Below are 19798 nucleotides of genomic sequence, written 5' to 3'. Positions count from 1 at the left end.
TAAAAGCCAGTGTGATGTGTTTGGCTACAACTAGTCTGACTACACGTCCTCATATAACATATCAAGGACGCACCATCTTACCAGATTAACCATTCGACTTACTCATGCAGTGTGGGAAGAAAGAAGTATTGGGACTGTGTATCCAAGCAATTGATGCCATGGACTCCTTCGTACAACCATGTAAGCGGAAAAGAAGTTGCAGTGTGCATGTACAAAGAACTAGCGTAAGTTCAGTTACCTGCTTCTCGGAATTTTAGTTAGCCACTTATTGCAAAATTGTTCAATTACGTTACTTGGCTTAATTTAGTTTGCTACTGATTACATAATGGCACAGCCTGTTAATCATATTGTAGACTGCGCCTATCTATGTGTTTGATACTTACTGTTAAGAATTACCTGTTTGCCTTAACTTAAATATCTACCTGTTTGTTTAACTGCTTTGCTGCTGCAACGGCGGGTTACAATGATGTTAATAACTACTTTTCAACATCCAATTGAAACTCTTTAATTCCTTGTTTGTTTAACTGGTTTGCTGTTATAACTCCCAGTTGAGATGTTTTGCTAACTTCAACTTTTCTGAATCCAATCGGAACTTTAATGGCAAAACAGGTTAGCCCAAGATCAAAGAGCGAGGTCCCCATGGACGTTGCATCATCCCACAGCAGTGGCACCGGCCCAATCGTGCATTATGAATTGCCAACTGTTGATGCTCTAGAGGATAAACTAGTGGTAGAAAGAGATTCTGCTTCTGCACTTAGAGATGAAGTTGACATGTTGAGGAAGCAAACAGCACAATCACAAGCAGTACTCAAGACAACCATTAAATATTTGGTGGATTTCAAAATGAAGCAAGCTCAGACTGACCAGATTGTTAAGGTCCTGAAGGAAAAAAGGAAATTAAATTCCTACTTGGTAAATCATAGGTGAAATGTTCTTTCCATAGTTGAATAACCTTTGTGTTGTCTGTTCATGTAATCAATCAAACCATTTGTTTTAGAGATCATGTAATAATTGTTTTTTTTTGTTTTTTTTTTGTAATTTTATTTGAGCACAAGTCTGTATTAATTGATAAGACTCAGTGACATTTCATTTGGATTGCTGTGCCAGACCTACAAATATGCCAATCGGGCTGAATGTGCATTCAGCAATACTAGTATAGATGGACCATAAGTGGCACGCATCGGAAAGGGCCAAGATGCTGGCTAAAAAAAGGATGTTGTTGTAGCCAAAAAAAAGTACAGCGGCCTGGCTTATGTATGTTAGTTGATATTATTGATCCATATACTTTATAAGTGTTTATATGTCTGTTAGTTCCGTACATTCTTGGTTGATTGACTCGGTATTTGAATCTTGATACATCGCTTGTGTACATATCTAAATGGGAGTACACATTATGCTGCGTGTGACATTTGAGTTGGACATGAAGTGTTCCAAATATTCGAATTCACCTTAAACTGGATTCTAGTTTCTGAATTTGAGTATCGGCATTTGTAAACCATATTCATATATGACAGTGGAATACATCTTTGTCGTCCTTTTGAAGATATATAAAAACACATAGAATGATTTATAAAGATTCATATAGGAATACAAAATGGATTCGAATTTAGTTGCCAGGGTAAACGTGGATGCTTATTGTCCCAAAATTCGAAAGAAACAGCAAAATGTCCACTCCCACATCGGCTGCCCGAAGCCAAGTGTTTGGGAGATTGAAATTACTGTCTACCCATTACACGGACAATCCATCGGCCCGATTTCCACTGCTCTAAATAGGGGTAGGTTAGTAACTTCAATTAGACGTGACACGACCGCCTCTGAGCCCATTCCGACACGGTGGGCGTCAAACATGGGCGGCAAAACTCACTTGATTCAAGATCGTCCGAAAGACCTCTGTTTCTCCCTCCATTCCCCATTCATACACGGTGGGCGGCAAAACAAACTCTCCTCGTCCGAAATAGATGTAGGCTAATATTTTAAATAGGGACAGATGTGTAACTTCCATCAGACGTGACACAACCGCCCTACCTGTCAGCCCCGTTCATACACCATGGGCGCCAACCGTGGGCGGCAAAACACCCTCTCCTCGCCCGAAATAGTTACCGGCAAATATTTGGGAGATGCGAGATTACCGTCCTATCCCCAACCGACGAGACGTCCAAATTTGAAACGGGGGATAAGTTTGTAACTTTCCCATATTTCAGACAGGCGCGTCCCAAAAACATGGTTCCCCGTACCTCTCCCTCCATTTTCCCATTCATAAACCGTCCGCGCTAGAACACCCCATTCCCACACCAGCCTCCGCCCGCCACCCCATCCATCGCCGCCATCCTCCACCACATCCATCGCCACCGTCCTCCACCATGCCGGAGCGCCTACCAAGACGTTTCTCATCCACGGTGACGGACCAATAGCCTTGCATCGCGTCCTCTCGCTTCATCGGCGCCGTCGTCCTCTTTGCCGGGGCCGCTCACACGACCTTCTCTTCCACCGCAACGGGACTTATCCCCCGATGCACCCGTCTACCGTCGCAGATCTGCTTCAACGCCACCGACAGCCATCGCACCCTCGATGCCTACACGGCGCCGCAAGAGAGGTGGTACTTCATATCTCCTCAACTTTTTGATCTCAACCAGAAAATAGATCTTAACACTACTAGGAAAAGGCCTACTAATGGCGCACCTAATTTGGCCATTAATGGCGCATTAGTGGTGCGCCATTAGTAGCACGCCATTAGTATATTGTACTAATGGCGCACCACAGGTGCGCCATTAGTATCTGGTATACTAATGGTGCACCCCAGATGCGCCATTAGTATATACAATAGTGCGCCATTAGTATGCCTCCCAGGGGGCCATGTATACCCAGGTGCTTTGGCATACTAATGGCGCACGACAGCAAGATGCGCCATTAGTAACTTCGGCATACTAATGGCGCACTCTTTAATGATGCGCCATTAGTATCCTTTGGCATACTAATGGCGCACTATGATGTGATGCGCCATTAGTATGAATATTAGGTTTTTTTATTTTTTTTATTTTCTGTTTTTTGCACAGGTTACAAAATGTATAATTGGACAAAATATAGACAGCACACATCAACAACAGATTCATCGAATACAATAGAAGATTAGTCTCTGACCGAACAAAGATAGAACATTATATTACAAGTCTCGAGACCGCGATTTTGTCTTCACATTACAAGTCGATATCGATCATCTAAACTACCATCACATAGAAGAGAGCTACGGTCATCACGATGAGCATCATCACGATGAAACTCGTCTTCATCCGGTTCCTCCAATGCTCCCTCCCCTCTCCCGCTAGATAGCGGGCGTATCTAGATTTGGCCTCGGCCCTAGTGGCGTACCCTTTGTAACTGTTACCGCTGAATCGGTGAACCTGTCTCCGACACTCCTCCCAGTCATCGTAGACTCCGGGAACCTTACCCTTGTACACGACATACCACGGCATCGCTATGCAGTAGCCAAACGAAACGTTAGTACCAATTCACAGACAATACATAAGCAATATATAAGTATGCAACAGAACGATCAGAAGAGAAAAGCAAGACATTAATAGCATCGATTACATCTTAAGTTGAACGACTCTCGAAACCAAAGAGACATACTACAAGTTCATTAAAGTTTAATTACAACATGAGACTCAAGGGACCGGAGCGTGGATGAAGCCGCCGTCTATCGTGGGAGTCATGAAAGAACGGGCGTTGTCAGCCTGCATTTGTAGGATTGTGTCGATGTCACTGTTGGACGGTTGATTTCTGAGGTAGAACTGCCCCGCGGTACGAAGGACATCTTGATGGATGATTTCCGCAAACTCCGACTGGATGCGAAAGAATTCTTGTCTGATGTTCGCGTCCTGGATTGCTGACACGCTCACGGCCCAATCTTTGAGTCTACTCGGTAGCAGAAGTTGATGATGGTCTCGTACGATCGCCCGCATGTGATGGATGGCGTAGTAGGCACCCTTCTGACCGCCAGGCGGCTGCTTGACGCAGCAGAACGTCGTATTGTGGGAGAACACGTGCTTGCCGTACTTACGAATAGTCCTGGTGAAGGTGCCTCCAGATTTGACGTAGCCGGGGAGAACATCATCAAGAACCTTCTTGACATTTGTGTAGTCTACGTTCGACTGACGGTCCGGGTCGAAATACGTGGCCATGGAATATTTGGGGCTTAGGAGGATGAGCGTGCAACATGTGTCACTGCAGAAAACACGGAATGTTAAAAGAAAAACGATCGAAATCTAAGAATTCATATGTTACGGGGCGGTTGAGGGGAGGACTTACTCGGGAAAGTAAGGCACGAGGAAGTTATCCTTATCTTGGTTTGCCAGAATGACGCCTTCGAGGTAAGAACTCGTGACTTGCCGGTCCCCAGCGCTGCCCAAGATCTTGGCACGCATGTAGAAGGGGTCGACTATCACGATGTCCGGGGTCTTGTCGCGAATGATCCGCATCTCCATACTCAGCGAAAATAGCCGAACGAAGGTGTAGTGCAGCGGATGAAGGTTCAACATAGCGTGGATGTCATCAAACTGCAGGACGATCGTACCCCCGATGGAGTTATCCACAAAGCCCTTGCCCTCTGGCACCTTGGCCGCGAAAACCGGGTATGCCACATCCTTCTCTCCGAGACGCCGCTTCTCCAAAGAAAGAACACTGTCATGCAGACTCGGCATAGCACCGGTTGCAGCATCGAGCATATTTCTCGGTAGCATCGGCCTACCCGCCACATGCACCCTCCTCGAGATATCCTCAGGTGAAGGTGGCCCATCCTGAGCACGGATCGTACTCGGTGCCGGCTGGCCCGCACCCTTGTTAGTCTTTCTTTTGCGTGCCTTCTTCTTCTCCTGTAATGGGACCGAGTTCTGCTCACAGACTGCCTTCTTGAGTGTGTTGGGGCTGATCATATTTCGCACCTCGCCTATCTGAGGTTCGGTGAAGTCGGCAGCTGGAGGCGTCTCCTGAGAGCTGAACTGCAGACGACGCCTGTTGCAACTTGGCTTCTCCACGGTACCAGCTAGATCGCACACGTCTTTTGTTGGGTTGGGTTCTTGAGAAGGAGGCCCCATGAAGTCGCCACCGTACCCATGATCGGCAAAGTACTGATCGACGTTGGCAAATGTATCGTCGTCGTCGTCGTTCTGATCCTGTGCCATATGCATGTTTGGATCCAGTGGCATAGGGATGTCCGGCACCGTTGCGGCGGTCTTGCCATGGGGCCGACTTGGCGCCGGCACGACTGGAGGTGTTGTCTTTGGGGTGGTGTCCCCCGCCCCCAAATGAATCTGGCTCTTCGGCCAAAGCAGGGGCCAGCTCAGGCAGGCGCTGAGGGTCATCACGTCATCATCGTCGGCCCCGACGGGTCGAATCGGAGGTAACAACTCGTCGCAGCCTGGCAGCACCCGAACCAGTTGAACCCTAAACAAGTTGGGTGGCATCTGGGTACCGTGGAACAAGGGGTTGCCCGGTTGAACGATTTTGCCCTTGGCGACATCGACCAACTCGTTGTTCACGAAGTGCAGGAGAGTGCACGGAACGTCGGCGGCGCCCTGCGAAAACATGTAGGGCGTCAGGGATGCCCAGTCAAAGGCAAGGAGATGAAGTCCTCGGCCGAGAGAGGCTTAATTAGTTACCGTGATGATGGCGTCGAGCTCGGCTAATGTCGAGGCACCGCCAACGGCGGGCGTGCAGTTGACGGAGGGGCCGCTTGCTGCAGAGGTGCCGGCCGACGTACACCCGGGTGCATTAAGCTCCCGTGCCGGCGTCGGAGACACCAATGCCGCCTCCGCCGGAGACACCAATGGCCCCGCCATCGCGTTCTGCGAGTTGCTGGCCGTGAAGCTAGGAATCGGGGGCGGCCCCTGTTGGCCGCCCGCAATCCACGCACTAATCCCCTGGATCAAGGTAGGCACAATGGCGGTGATCGTCGCTCCGAGTTGTTGTTGCACTTGCTCTTGGACAATCTCTGGAATCCGCGCCACCTATGCCCTGAGTTCTTGAACCTCGCGCGCCTGGCTTTCCGAGCTGGTCTTTTTCTCCTTTCGCCCACCAGTGTTATAGTATGATGACCATTTTGTCGACAAGCCTTTGCCGGCCACACGACCAGCTGACGTCGGCTTACTGAGCTTATCCTTGTTCTTCATTACATTCAACGCCCTATTTAGAGTGGTGTCCCAAGGGTTGCTCTTAGTCGACCCCGCGCTACTGCTTTCAGTCGCCTGCGGAAGGAATGTGAACCATTTAGAAATTTGGCTTCATTAATTAGAATGCAACCATATGGAGCTAATTACGCGGGGGTGTATTCCTTACCAGAACAAGCTCAAGCGCCCTGGTCTTCGGATCCGTGGTAAGCTCCTTTGTTTTCGGGTCCTTCTTGTACCGGGCCCTGACAAAGTTCCTGGTCTGCTTGTCACCGTATTTATCGAAGAGGGGCGGTAGGCCTTGCTCGGCACGGTCCGCCTCCTCCTTGTCCCATATAGGCTCCGCCACTCTGTAACCGCCGGGACCGAGTGTGTGTTCCCCTAAGTTCAGCTCCCGCATTTCTTTCCCCCACTTACTTGATTCGGAGCTTGCGGTGCTCGATCAATTGATCTTGAAGTCATTGTAGTCATCTTCGGTGATCGAAGGATTTTTCTCCTTGATCTTCTCATAACTCTCACCTTTCTCGATCATTCTCTTCACATTGCTTTTCCAAGTAGACAGGGCCGTGCTCATCTTCATGAGGGCAGCATTGTTCACTTTATTCCCTTTGAGGCTTGTGTTTTCAAATTCAGCGGGGAACTTGTATCGTTCGTGCAGCTTCGTGAAGAGGAGGTTGCGCAAATTCCCTCGGTCAGGATGCCTGAGGTTCTCGGTGTTGATCGAGACGGTGCTCCGGAGAATGCACCCGAGCTGAAGCGAGTACCCCTTGACTATTCGTTCGGGCGCCGTTGGATTCCCGTTGGAGTCCACTTCAGTAACTTCCTCCTTGAGGGTGCGGAGCACGGTCGGGCACCGGTCCTTCCGTTGCCTCTTCGGTTGGCTGCCATCTGTGCGTGCACCGCCATCATCAGTGGTGGCATCCTCGGCGGCACCATCAGTGGTGGCATCAGTGGGGTCATCCTCGGCGGTACCATCAGTGGTCTCAGGATCGGTGGGGAAAGCGGCGTCCTCATACAAGTGAGGTTGTTCCTCCATCTCCTGGGACAGCTCCTAGAATTTCTTGCCGCCCGAACCCCCGGCCTCATCGTTGTTGGCCATGCTTCTCTATAAATAGGAACAAAGTTTGGTCAAAAAGTTGGTTATTGTCAAGGAACAAGATCATGGTCTCATCATTTAGGGTTTGTCGACACCGAGGCATCCTAAAAGCTAAGCTTTTATCATTGAGGGTTTTTCGACGCCAAGGCATCCTAAAACCCCCGGCCTCATCATCATCATCATCATCATGATCATCATATATAGCGTGAAGCTCCTGCCTGATGCCCATTGATTTCAAGTCTGCCCTTGCTTTCGGCCCATCTTTGGTCCTCTCTGGCATGTTGAGCAGGGTACCAAGCAGACTCTCACACACGTTCTTCGTGATATGCATGACATCAAGGCTGTGAGGCACACGGTGGATCTTCCAGTACGGCAAGTCCCAGAAAACAGACCTCGTTTTCCATACCTTCAGCAGCGGCTCTGGCGCCTTTTGCTTCTTTCTCGGCTCTGGCGCCTTTTGCTTCTTTCCCGGCAGTGGGCAGTCTTTCCAATTTTTCAACAGCTCGTCTATTTCCTCGCCGCTCCTCGTACGCGGGCGTCCTCGGGGTTCGGTTTCACCATCGAACAGATCCTTGCGTTTTCTCCACGGGTCATCGTCGCGAAGCCACCTTCGATGTCCCATGAACACGGTTTTCGAAGACCCGGGATCTCTATCTAGCTGGCGATACGTTGTGTCATCCATGCACCTAACGCATCCAGAAAATCCGTGGACCACCTGCCCCGCGACATATCCGTAACCGAGATAGTCGTGCACCGTCATGAGCAGCGCGGCTCTCATAGGGAAATATTCTTTCTCTGTGGCGTCCCACGTATTGGCTGGCGTTTTCCACAGCGTGTCAAGCTCCTCTTTCGGCAGCCCCAGATACAGATTGATGTCATTCCCTGGTTGTTTCGGTCCTTCAATTAGCATACTCATGTGAATGTACTTCCTCTTCATGCACAACCAGGGGGGAAGGTTGTACATCCACACAAACACAGGCCAGGTGCTATGTGTGCTTCTCTGGCTGCCAAACGGATTGACTCCATCGGTGCTCACGCCCAGCACGATGTTCCTTGGATCATTCCCAAATTCTGGGTCTTCGAAGTTTAACGCTTGCCACTGGCTCGCATCCTTAGGGTGACTCAGCATCTTGTCTTTTTTATCTATCTCCGGATCATTTGCGTCATCTTCTCGCTTCTTCTCCTCCCTATCCGCGTGCCAACGCAGGAGCTTTGCTACCTTAGGGTCCGCGAAATACCGCTGCAGACGAGGAGTGATCGGAAAGTACCACACCACTTTTCGAGGAGCTTTCTTCCTCTTCTTGTATCGAGTGACACCGCACACCGGACATATGGTAGACTCCGCGTGCTCGTCCCGATAAATGATGCATTTGTTCATGCACACATGGTATTTCACGTGCGGTAAATCCAGAGGACACACGATTTTCTTTACCTCCTCCAAACTGGTCGGGCACTTGTTCCCCTCGGGAAGACATTCGTGCCAGAATGACATGTTCTCGTCGAAGCATGCGTCGGTCATTTTGTGTTTTACCTTCATCTCCAGAGCCATGAGCGTTACTTTCAGGCGGGTATCCTCGTGCCTGCATCCTTCATACAATGGAGTAACCGCGTCTAACTCAAGTTGATCCATCTTGGCTTTCTCTCGGGCGGCAGCTCTTGCGTTATTCGTCTGCTTGAGAAGCAGCTCTTGAATATGAGGGTCCTGCACCCAACCCATCGATGGTCCAGTGTCGTCTGCTCCGCCGGCATCATCATCTTCATGATCATGCCCGTCGACTGCTCCGGCATCTTCCTCATCATCATGTCCTGCATCTTCTACATGATGACTGTGTACAGCATCACCGTCGTGATCATCTCCTGGGGATTCTTCGTCTTCTCGCCCGCCCGAGCCGCGGTGGTTGTCTTGCTGCCCTTCCTCATTTCTTGCCCGGCCCCCATGGACGACTTCGTAGTCATCTTCATCACCTTGCCACCGATAGCCATCCATGAAACCACGCAAGAGCAGGTGGTCCCGCACCTGCCCGGATTCCGGGTCCGCAATAAGGCTCTTCAGCTTGCATCTTCGACACGGACATCTTATCTCCGTCTCATTCTTTTGAAGCATCTTGGCCTTCGCGGACCTCAAAAACCTATTCACGATGCCTTCGGTCATCATGCGGACCATGGTCGCCTGCGGGGTAGAGCAAAACGATATTTTAGAACCAAGAAAAAATTTGGCATGACTTTCCCTAAAAATAGGACCAAAAAGAATGCTTAATGCCAAAATTCTCGCCGAAACGGAAATGAATCAACATTCCGGCAAAATATTGGCAACTATCGAATTTCAAATACCGGTACACCTCCAAACACAAACACATATGCAACACCACAAACATATGCAACACCACGAACATACATAGATCTAGCTAGGCCATAAAAAGTGCATGTGCACATTGTTGTAGGGAGAACATAAATATAGCTTCCCCCCTTACTTACCTATCAAAACAAGGTAATTTAACCACTTAAATTGAATGAATCTATGGTGGAAATGAGGTGAAAAAGAGGAGGCACCCGAGACAAGGAGGAGGTGGAGAGAATGAAGTGGGGAGAAAGTGAGTGTGGGTAGGAGAGGCTGTCCAAAATATCTTGTTGCTGCCCACTTACTAATGGTGCACCAACCCTAAGTGCGCCATTAGTAATCCAGGTTACTAATGGCGCACCTCCTGGTGGTGCGCCATTAGTAGTTTTGCAAAAAAAATACTAATGGCGCATTGTCCCACAGTGCGCCATTACTAGTTTAAACTAGTAATGGCGCACGGTGGAACAGTGCGCCATTAGTAGTTTTGCAAAAAAGGGAATAAAAAATATAATAAAAAAACAACATTAGTGGCGCACTTTCCGGCACGTGCGCCATTACTAGTTACAACTAGTAATGGCGCACTGTGTCTGGATGCGCCATTAGTATGTTTGGACAGGCGCACTAGTTAAAAAAAATTGATACTAATGGCGCACCCGGGGCCAGGTGCGCCATTAGTAGTTTCAACTCTAATGGCGTATCAGAAGGTGGTGCGCCATTAGTATATACTAATGGCGCACCGCTTGTCTAGTGCGCCATTAGTGTCAATCCCATCTATAGCCCTTTTTCTAGTAGTGTAACTTGGTTACTCTATTTTCTTTTCAGCTCTTAGAATTTAGTTCTTAGTTCGAAGCAAACAATGGATGCTAAATATCATTTCTCCGGTTTGCAGCTTCAAATCTGCCATGGCATAGCCATAATACGGTTTAATTGATCATACTTAGGGTTTAATTGATCATGTTGGTTCCGTGGTGGTTTCTTTAATAGAAATCAGAGGGGAAACCCTCTTTTGCTAAAAAAAATATATGCTTAGAGTTTCCCCCTTCTATGATCACTATACGATCAGAATACGTGCTTCGTTTCATAATAACACTGCTCCACCCATCAAGCTAAACAAGATTAGTTGTTCAAATACGAATCTGATATTATTAAAATAGAGTTGTTTAATTGGTCAGCTAAATGTTCCTAAATTAGTTTCGAAAATGCATGTTCGCCACTCGGGTGTGTATCTCTGTGTGTGGTCTGGTCAGCATGGTTGGGGAGGTGAACTTTGCATATGCAGGGGTTTATAGGGAGACACTCTCCGAGTTGAAACCGCGATGCATTCCATAGATAACCTGACTACTTTTTACGTTTTCATGAATCTCAGATTCTGAACAGCATCATAATGATTATGAGCTTGCGCGCATGAAAAGAATAAAGCAGAACAATGCCATGGCTGTCAAACTTGGCATTAAGGGACTGAAATCAAGTCTGGATGCAATGCAATGCAAACACTCTCCACCTACAGATTCATGCTCAGAATATGATCCTAACAGTGATTCTGAGTTAGAGGGAGACCTAAGTCAATGTAGCTCCCTAGTGGAGGAGTCAGAGGAAGATGCCCTATCTTATTCACCCATCAAGGTACTTGCTCTAACTTTCCAAGGTTACATTGCTCGCACATATCTTGCAACTGATGCTTTGCATTGCTTCTACTTTGTTGAACTGCCATTAGCTTAGTTTACGCATCGTGTATGTGAATACTCCCTGCCTATCCATTTTTAGTACATATTCCATCTTTCATCATACCATATTTATCCATTCAAATTTTGTTCTTGTGTATCAGACGTTCAAAAGGAAGAGGGCGATTGCTGATCGTGGAGGAGCACAAGCAAAGTATTTGGAAAAGGTAGTGGCACCTGATAAATCAAATAGCCCATTAGGTGTAGTTGCAATAACACCTAACCCACAAAATACCCCAACTCTAGCATACTCTAGCCCTACTACACTGGTCATTTCTGATGCCCCAACTCAGCAGACCCCAACTGCAGCAAACAGTATGATTATGCCAGTTGACATAGCACTAGTTGTACGACGCAAAACCCCCATTCCAGCAAAGAGTACACCAAATCCAGTTGCCAAATCCCTTTTCGAACTAGAGAAAGCCCCAATTGTAGCAAATAGGACCCCTGTTCCATTTCTTCCCAGTTTAGAAGATGAAGCTTATGTTGTTGTCAGGAACTTTGTGCGCATCTTTCCTTCATGGAAAGATTATACCGCAGACACAGAACAATTTCCAGTCTTCCTCCGCAACTTATGCGTAAGTAACGTACTAATGTTATTCATGGTCATTACTACATATGTTTCTGCTGACAGAAGACACAATATTTCATTCTTTTAAATAGGCGAGGCGCAAACTGGATTGTGATGACGAGCAAGGGTTGGTTGCGCTTTTCAAGCACTCGTTGATGAAGTATCGTTCCTACCTAAGGCAAGCGCACTTCGATGGCAAGCCTCTGAACGAAATTTCTGTAAAGTCTCCGGTGCTACATTTATCCGACGGTGACTGGAATAATCTTGTTACACATTGGTCTCGGCTGCAGCGTAAGGTACTGTCTATGATATCACATCACAATTTGAACTACATTTCTGCATTTGCCTTAATGTCTCACTTGTACGAAAACTGTTAGCAGAAGAACATTCGTTCTCAAGGGACCACAGAATCTCGCAACTATACTGCACACTGCATTGCTCTTGTGAGTACCTCTTGCCCTATATGACCATATTTACTTTCGTAGCTGTTTGATTATGTAGCATCACTGCACATGTTAGCCTCGTAATCGTCCATTTGGTGGACATTATAAGATCCGTATGGACTCTTACATAAATTTAGAATCAACCCAATGCTTTTGAAGAGGTTTAGCTCTGCAGTCCTCTTGTAAGGATTGAACGTGGTCTATCACTGTACTTACATTAACAGCTACTCCCTCCGTCCCATAATATAAGAACGTTTTGTACAGTACACCAGTGTTCAAAACACTCTTGTATTATGGGAAGAGGGATTGGTTCATTTTGTAGCATTCTGCATCTTATCTCCCTCGCCCACCATTTACTAAAAAAGATCAGATCTATATTTAATCTTACCAACAAGTAGAATACACAGACAATGCCAGTGCAGAAGTGTAGCCCATTGCTCTTGTCAGTACATTTTGTCCTGTAACGCTTGTACTTCCAGGGATTGGTAGTTGATTATGTAGCATCAATCTGTATCTTATCTTCATTATCCTCTACCCCTTCCAGTATTATCATATCTATAATTACTCTCTACAAAATGTAGAGTACAGGCAATGCTTATGAAGAAGATTCTGTGCTGAAATTCTTGAGTTATCCTTCCCTTGACATGCAGAAGGGCATTATAAAGCCGATGTTAACTGTTAATGTAAGTCAGTCCTTCTAAAGCCTTTATCCTCAACTGCTGTTTAATTTGCTCATACTCCCTATCGTTTACTGCTGTTTAGTTTGCTGTTTCTACCAAAATGCATGTTCGTAAGAACCGTAAGTTCTAAGTTTTACTTGTAAAACCAAATTCCTTATTCATACCATGCACATTACTTAATACTCCCTATATGTATGCTTGTTTTTGTGGATCTATAATCCAGTGTGTGGTGAAGCAGCCCACGTTTGCACCTTGTCATCTCCTGTTTTATCTTACTGATGTGGCTGATGATATGAACAACATGCCATGCACATTATCCAAAATAGATACAATGATTTTCTTTGCCCTTCATCTATGCTTGTTATGTTCACATGGTAATCCAGTAGTGTGGTGAAGCTCCATGCATTATGAACAATGCCAAATTATGCTATTGATATTTTGAACATACTCTTTATTTTCTAATTTTAAATTGGATAGAATTGACAGAACAGTTATCATCCTTGTTTATACACGTGGAAAACCTGTCATCTCTCTGCTTTGTTTCAGGGTTATATGCCTGATGGCGTGCACAAGTCTGCTGAAGGCTGTGAGACAAACCCAACATATATTGCAGTAAATAAGGCAAAACATCTTGAAGATAGCGAGACAACCCCAAAGTCTTGTCTTGATGTAGTGTTCAAGTTACTTGACACTAACAGTCAGACAAGCTCACAGAATTCGTTGTTTGAATCAGTTCGACTTCTTCAGTCCCAAGTTCTAGCAGAAAGGCATTCTGCAACTCAACTTCGACTTGAAGTCCTATCTCTAAGAAAGATTGCGGAGAACACCAATGAGAACCTCATCGCTAAACAGCTACACCTGGAAGCTATGACCGACATGCTAGGCCGGTCTCACAGCCTTGCTCAGCAGCTTGCGCAGTAGTTCCCCCGCAAGGCTAACCTTTCTTGAACTGTCTTGGAAGTGGTCTCGGTTCAGTATTATTTTGTTATGCTGCAATGGTGCCCAGTTTTTGTAATCTGCTTCTACGTTGCGCTTTATGATCACTGGTGGCGAACTTCGATGCCCAGTGGATGTAATATACCTTAAACCCTTTATTGTATAGTGTAGGTTATTCTAAGTTACTATGCCGTAATTTCTTTATTGTATAGAGTAGCTTTGTTCTTAATTCATACTAGTTACGCAGCAGCATGAAATGAACCCCGGCCCATGATTGTGCGAATCAAATCATGGGCTTTAAACATGCCAAAATTGTCTCGGTCCTTGTTTGGCCCAATCAGATATCGGCTGCGAGCAGGCCGGATGCAAACAGGGCAATAGTTAGGCCCAACTATATGACTGGCTTTTAACAGGCCGAAATTAATATAGGGCCGAAATGTTAAATGGGCCCTTAACAGGCCAAAACTAATATCAGGCCGAATTACTAAGTGGGCCTTTAGCAAGTGGGCCCAAAAGCATAGTGTCCAGTTGACGGGCCGAATCTGATATGGGCCATAATTGAGCCCAAAGCCTCTTAAAGGGCTGGACCTGATCTGGGCCGTAATTTGGCCCAGAACATGGTAGGCTTTTAACGGGTTGGATCTCATATGGGCCACTATTGGGCCCGGAGCGTGGCAGGACATTAATGGACCGGATCAAATATGGACTGGCATTTGGCCCAAAACATGGCAGCCAGTTAATGGGTCGGCCTACTAGGGTCCTCAAAATCTTGTGGGCCTACAGCTGGGCCGGCCCATTAATGTCGGCAAAATCTCGTGGGCCTTTAGCTGGGCCGGCCCATTATGACCCGCAAGAATCTTGTGGGCTTTACCTGGGCCAGCCCATTATGGCACACAAAAATCTTGTGGGCCTTTACCTGGGCCAGCCCATTATGGCCCGCAAAATCTTGTGGGCCTTTAGCTGGGCCAGCCCATTACGGTCCGCAAAATCTCGTGGGCCTTTAGCTGGGTCGGCCCATTATGGTCCGCAAAATCTTGTGGGCCTTCAGTTGGGCCGGCCCATTTAAACTTGTTGGGCCGTGCCACGTGTCGACATATCATAGGCGCCTATCTGACCCACTGACGAGCTGACACGTGTTTCGTCCGGCCAATAAGAATTTTACACGTGGAAATTTCCCATTGGTCGGGGCTGTTAACGGGTTATCGGATCCAAAACCCGACCCAATAGCTTAACGGCGTTCCGTTACGGTGGATGCCACGTGTCGGTCACCCTTGACGAAAGCACTTCTGTGACGCGCGATTTATCGTCATGGAAGTGGACACTTCCGTGATGATAATTTTGGTAATGTCATGGAACACTTCTACGACAGCACAGGTATGACTATCTTGATTCTGTCATAAATTTGTCATGGATGTACATGCATGACAAAAAAAGTGACCTACTGTGACAAACACGTATCATCACGGAAGTGTATTTTTTGTAGTGGGGCCCACGAGGGTGGAGGGCGCGCCTAGGGGTGGTAGGCGCGCCCCCTACCTCGTGGCCTCCTTCTTTATTTCTTGACGTAGGGTCCAAGTCTCCTGGATCATGTTTGGTGAGAAAATCACGTTCCCAAAGGTTTCATTCCGTTTGGACTCCGTTTGATATTCCTTTTCTTCAAAACCCTAAAATAGGCAAAAAAAACAGCAATTCTGGGTTGGGTCTCTGGTTAATAGGTTAGTCCCAAAAATAATATAAAAGTGGATAATAAAGCCCAATAATGTCCAAAACAGTAGATAATATAGCATGGAGCAATCAAAAATTATAGATACATTGGAGACGTATCATACTTCAAATATAAATTTTTTCAAATAATACATCCCCACATTGTTTTTCCATTTGACCGCTCATTGATGCTCAATCAGATCTTTCTTCAGCTGCTCATGAGTTGGTCGATGCCAATTTTTTTACTGCATTTGAATAAACTCTTCAAATGTGGCCGGATTCTGGTCTGAAAGTTGGATAGGATCGTCCATGTTCTCAAATTTTAGAGTTGCGGCATCATCATCACTCTCATCCTCGACGATCATATTGTGTGATCACACAACATGTCATCACCTCCCACAAGGTCTCCGGATCTCATTGTTTAGTAGGTTCATGAACAACCGCAAAACAGGCATGCGGAATTGCAAAGTGAGCTTTTTTTCTGGCCAACTGGGTTAGAGATGGTGCTGACAAAGGTAGCTCACGGATGATAGATACCGTCATTCAGATAGTAGCCCATGTTGTACTCATGTCCATTGACAGTATAGAGGCAAGGAGGTGCTTTTCGTCCAGTCAGCCTCGCAAACAATAGTGATCACTGCAGCACGTTGATGTCATTGTGAGATCAGGGCATGCCAAAGAAAGCGTGCCAAATCCAAAGATTTTGTGATGCAACTGCTTTAGAATTATGGTGGGCTTCTTAACATGACCCTGATAGTGCCCTTGTAAAGCTTCGAGCAGTTCTTCCATTTTCAAAGTTGCAGTCAAGAGATCCACGAAAATCTAGCCACCGTCTTGCTTTTGAGATTGCCAAGAGCCTCTCCGTGTCTGCCATAGTTGGTTTTTTCAGGTACCGAGGTCCATACACCTCGACCACTATACACTAGTAGAAAATAGGGCTTTCGTCACAGCCAGATCAGAGCAATAGTCCCGGCCGCGTTAGAAACTGGGACTAATGTGAGCATTAGTCCTGGTTCGAGCGGCGCAGGCATCAGTCCAAGCGGGACTAAAGGGTTTGCGACCGGCTTCGAACGATGCCAGCCCCTTTAGTCCCGGTTGGTATCTCCAACCGGGACTAAAGGTCTATCTTTAGTCTCGGTTGGAGGTACCAATCGGGACTGGAAAAAAATTCATTTTTTTGTTTTGCAAATTTCAATTTTTTTTCTCCCAGCCCTTTAGTCCCGGTTGGTGTCTTTAACCGGGACTAAAGATAGGGACTAAAGGTCTATCTTTAGTCCCGGTTGGAGACACCAACCGGGACTAAAGCCTTTTACCACATTAAACTTGGAAAAATCATAACTAAATCATCCTAATTCAGAAAAATACAAATAATATATCAAAATTTGCAGTACAAAAAGATTGATCCATTGAAACAACAAGTTTTCCGTTTCAACAAATTTTTAAAATCACAAAATTCCATTCAGGAAAATAGAGTTTTTGGACGTTTTAGACGTTTTTTGGGTTTAGCGCTAGGGTTTAGATTTAAGAGTTTAGGGTTAGGTTTTATGGTCTGAACCTTTAGTGTTTACTGTTTAGAATAGAGTTTAAGACGTTTTAAGTCCCCAGTTTAGGGTTTATGACATTTTTTTTAAAATCACAAAATTCCAAAGGGATAATAGAGTTTTTGGATGTTTTAGACGTTTTAGGGTTTAGATTTCCAAGTTTAGGGTTAGGTTTTATGGTTTGAAACTTTAGTGTTTACTGTTTAGAATAGAGTTTCGGACGTTTTAAGTCCCGAGTTTAGGGTTTTCAGAATTCATTTGTAGCTCTTTTCAATTTCAGGCTAATTTAGCTCAAAGAATCATTAAATGCATGAAAGAATAGCAAATGAAGTCAAAAATGGTTGAAATTTAAGGATGTGGCTTTGAATGGTTCATATTGAACACACAAAAATTCTAGAGTTGAAATAATATTAAAATATGAAATGTCTTTGTAACAGCTGAGTTTTCGTCCGAAACCCTGTTACTTCGAAAAAGATGGTCCAGTTTGTACACGAAGTGCATTCAGTTTTGGCCATAACCCTCTCAACTTTTTAGCACAACCTATTTGGGTGAAATGATGATACCATGCCAAGTTTCAGGGTTTTCAGAGTTCATTTGTAGTACTTTCCAATTTCAGGCTAATTTAGCTCAAAGAATCATTAAATGCATGAAAAAATAGCAAATGAAGTCAAAAAGGGCTGAAATTTTAAGGATGTAACTTTAAATGGTTCATATTGAACACACAAAAATTCTTCAGTTAATATAAGTTTTAAAAAATGAAATGTGGTCAAACTCTGGTCAAACAGTGGTCAAACTACTTATTCAATAAATATTAGTGTTACTAAATAATTATTGTTTTATTTTATTTTGAACTTTTTATATTATTTTGGATTTTTTTTGACATTTTTTTCCTTTTTTGAAGTATTTTTGAGTTTTTAAATTAATCATTGTTGTTTGTTAATCATTGTTGTTTATTTTAATAATTATTTGGAATTCAAAAAATTAAATCATGTGACATCAAGACCTAAGGGTTAACAGGATTGATAGCTTACTATTGTCAGAAAAACAACAAGTGCAGACTTGGAAACTAGGGGAGATAGAACCAAAATGTTAAGCGTGCTCGGGCTGGAGTAGTGAGAGGATGGGTGACCGGCCGAGAAGTTAGACGATTTGGAATGAGTGCTGATTAGAGATTAGAGATTAAATTCTGAAGCAGTGAGGAGGGGTGATTAGAGATTATAATGTCAAATAGTTCAAAGATTTGAAAATCAGAAGAAAATTGAAAACAAATCAATTAAAAAATGATTTTTTTTCCTTTAGTCCCAGTTGGTATTCTCCAGCCCACGCACAGAGAGCGGCCACATGGAGGGTCTTTAGTCCCGGTTCGTAACACAACCGGAACTAAAGGGGGGGCGGCTTTAGTCCCGACCCTTTTGTCCCGATTCCAGAACCGGGACTAAAGGCCATCTGGAGCCGGGACAAAAGGCCTATTTTCTACTAGTGATTGCAAACCTGACCATGGCATCGCTGCATTTGCTCTCAGACATCCATACATACTTGTCCCACGAATCAGTGGCCGTTCCATATGCAAGCATCTGGAGTGCGGCCGTGCACTTCTAGTAACCAGAGAACCCGATTGTTCCCATGGTGTCTTTCTTTAGGATGAAGTAGTCATCATAGGACCAGACGCAATGGTAAAAACAATTGAAGATAGTCTTGCGCATCCGAAAACGTCGGCGAAAATGATCAGCGAAGAGTGCATCGGGTGGCAAAGTAGTCAGCCATCAGTGTCAAATGGCCGCACACCCTGTTCTGGTTGAGCGCTCGATGACCCTTGATCGAGCCCTTGAAACTGAGAACATGCTCCTCCGCATGCTTCGCATCTTCAAGGACCACCTGCGTCATCGCCATCTCATCGAAGTACCCCTCCTTGTCCCACGAGCCGTCGGACGACTCAACATACTGCTCGTATATGTACTCCAAATCGGAATCCATTTCTAGAAAGAAGAAGGGAAAACTTCTTTAGCTCTGACAGTTCATCGAACGGTTGCCGACCATGGTGAGTATAGTAGTAGCGGACGGTACCTGGTGGGACGGTCGGAGGACAGAGGATGAACGGTGATGGAGGAGAAGTGGGTTGGAGCCCTGCTGGAGCGATAGAGGTGACGGAGACGCAGAGTTCTAGCAGGGATGTGGCGTGGCGGCCAGGGTGGGGGAGCATCGGCGAAGGCAAGAGAGCAAGAAGGAAGAAGAGAAAATGGGGAGGATGGGGGCACGGGGTCCGAAAAAGGTTTTGGGTGGGCCGGGGGTGTCGAAGTCCTACGTGTCTGGCGTCCAGACTCCCTCAAACCTCCCCCACTTTTGTCTTCGGTTTGCGGGAGAGAACAAGTCTGGACTGCCTCGCAGACCAATATAGGCTCGCGTTGGATGGCTTCGGCGGTCCAAACAGCGGATCCGAACGGATGCAGGCCGTTTGCGGTTCTGTTTTGGAAATGCCCTTAGACACGGACTCTCAAACATTCACTATATATTTGGACCGCAGTGTCCGGACCACTTTTGTCACCAACAAGAACCTGGATGTACGATTTTTGATATCCGCTTAGCAGTCTGGATGTACGATTTTTGATA

The sequence above is a fragment of the Triticum urartu genome, chromosome 2A (assembly GCF_056163025.1).
Source record: "Triticum urartu cultivar PI428250 chromosome 2A, HENAU_Tu73, whole genome shotgun sequence".
Taxonomy (NCBI): domain Eukaryota; kingdom Viridiplantae; phylum Streptophyta; class Magnoliopsida; order Poales; family Poaceae; genus Triticum; species Triticum urartu.
This window is presented reverse-complemented; position numbering follows the sequence as displayed.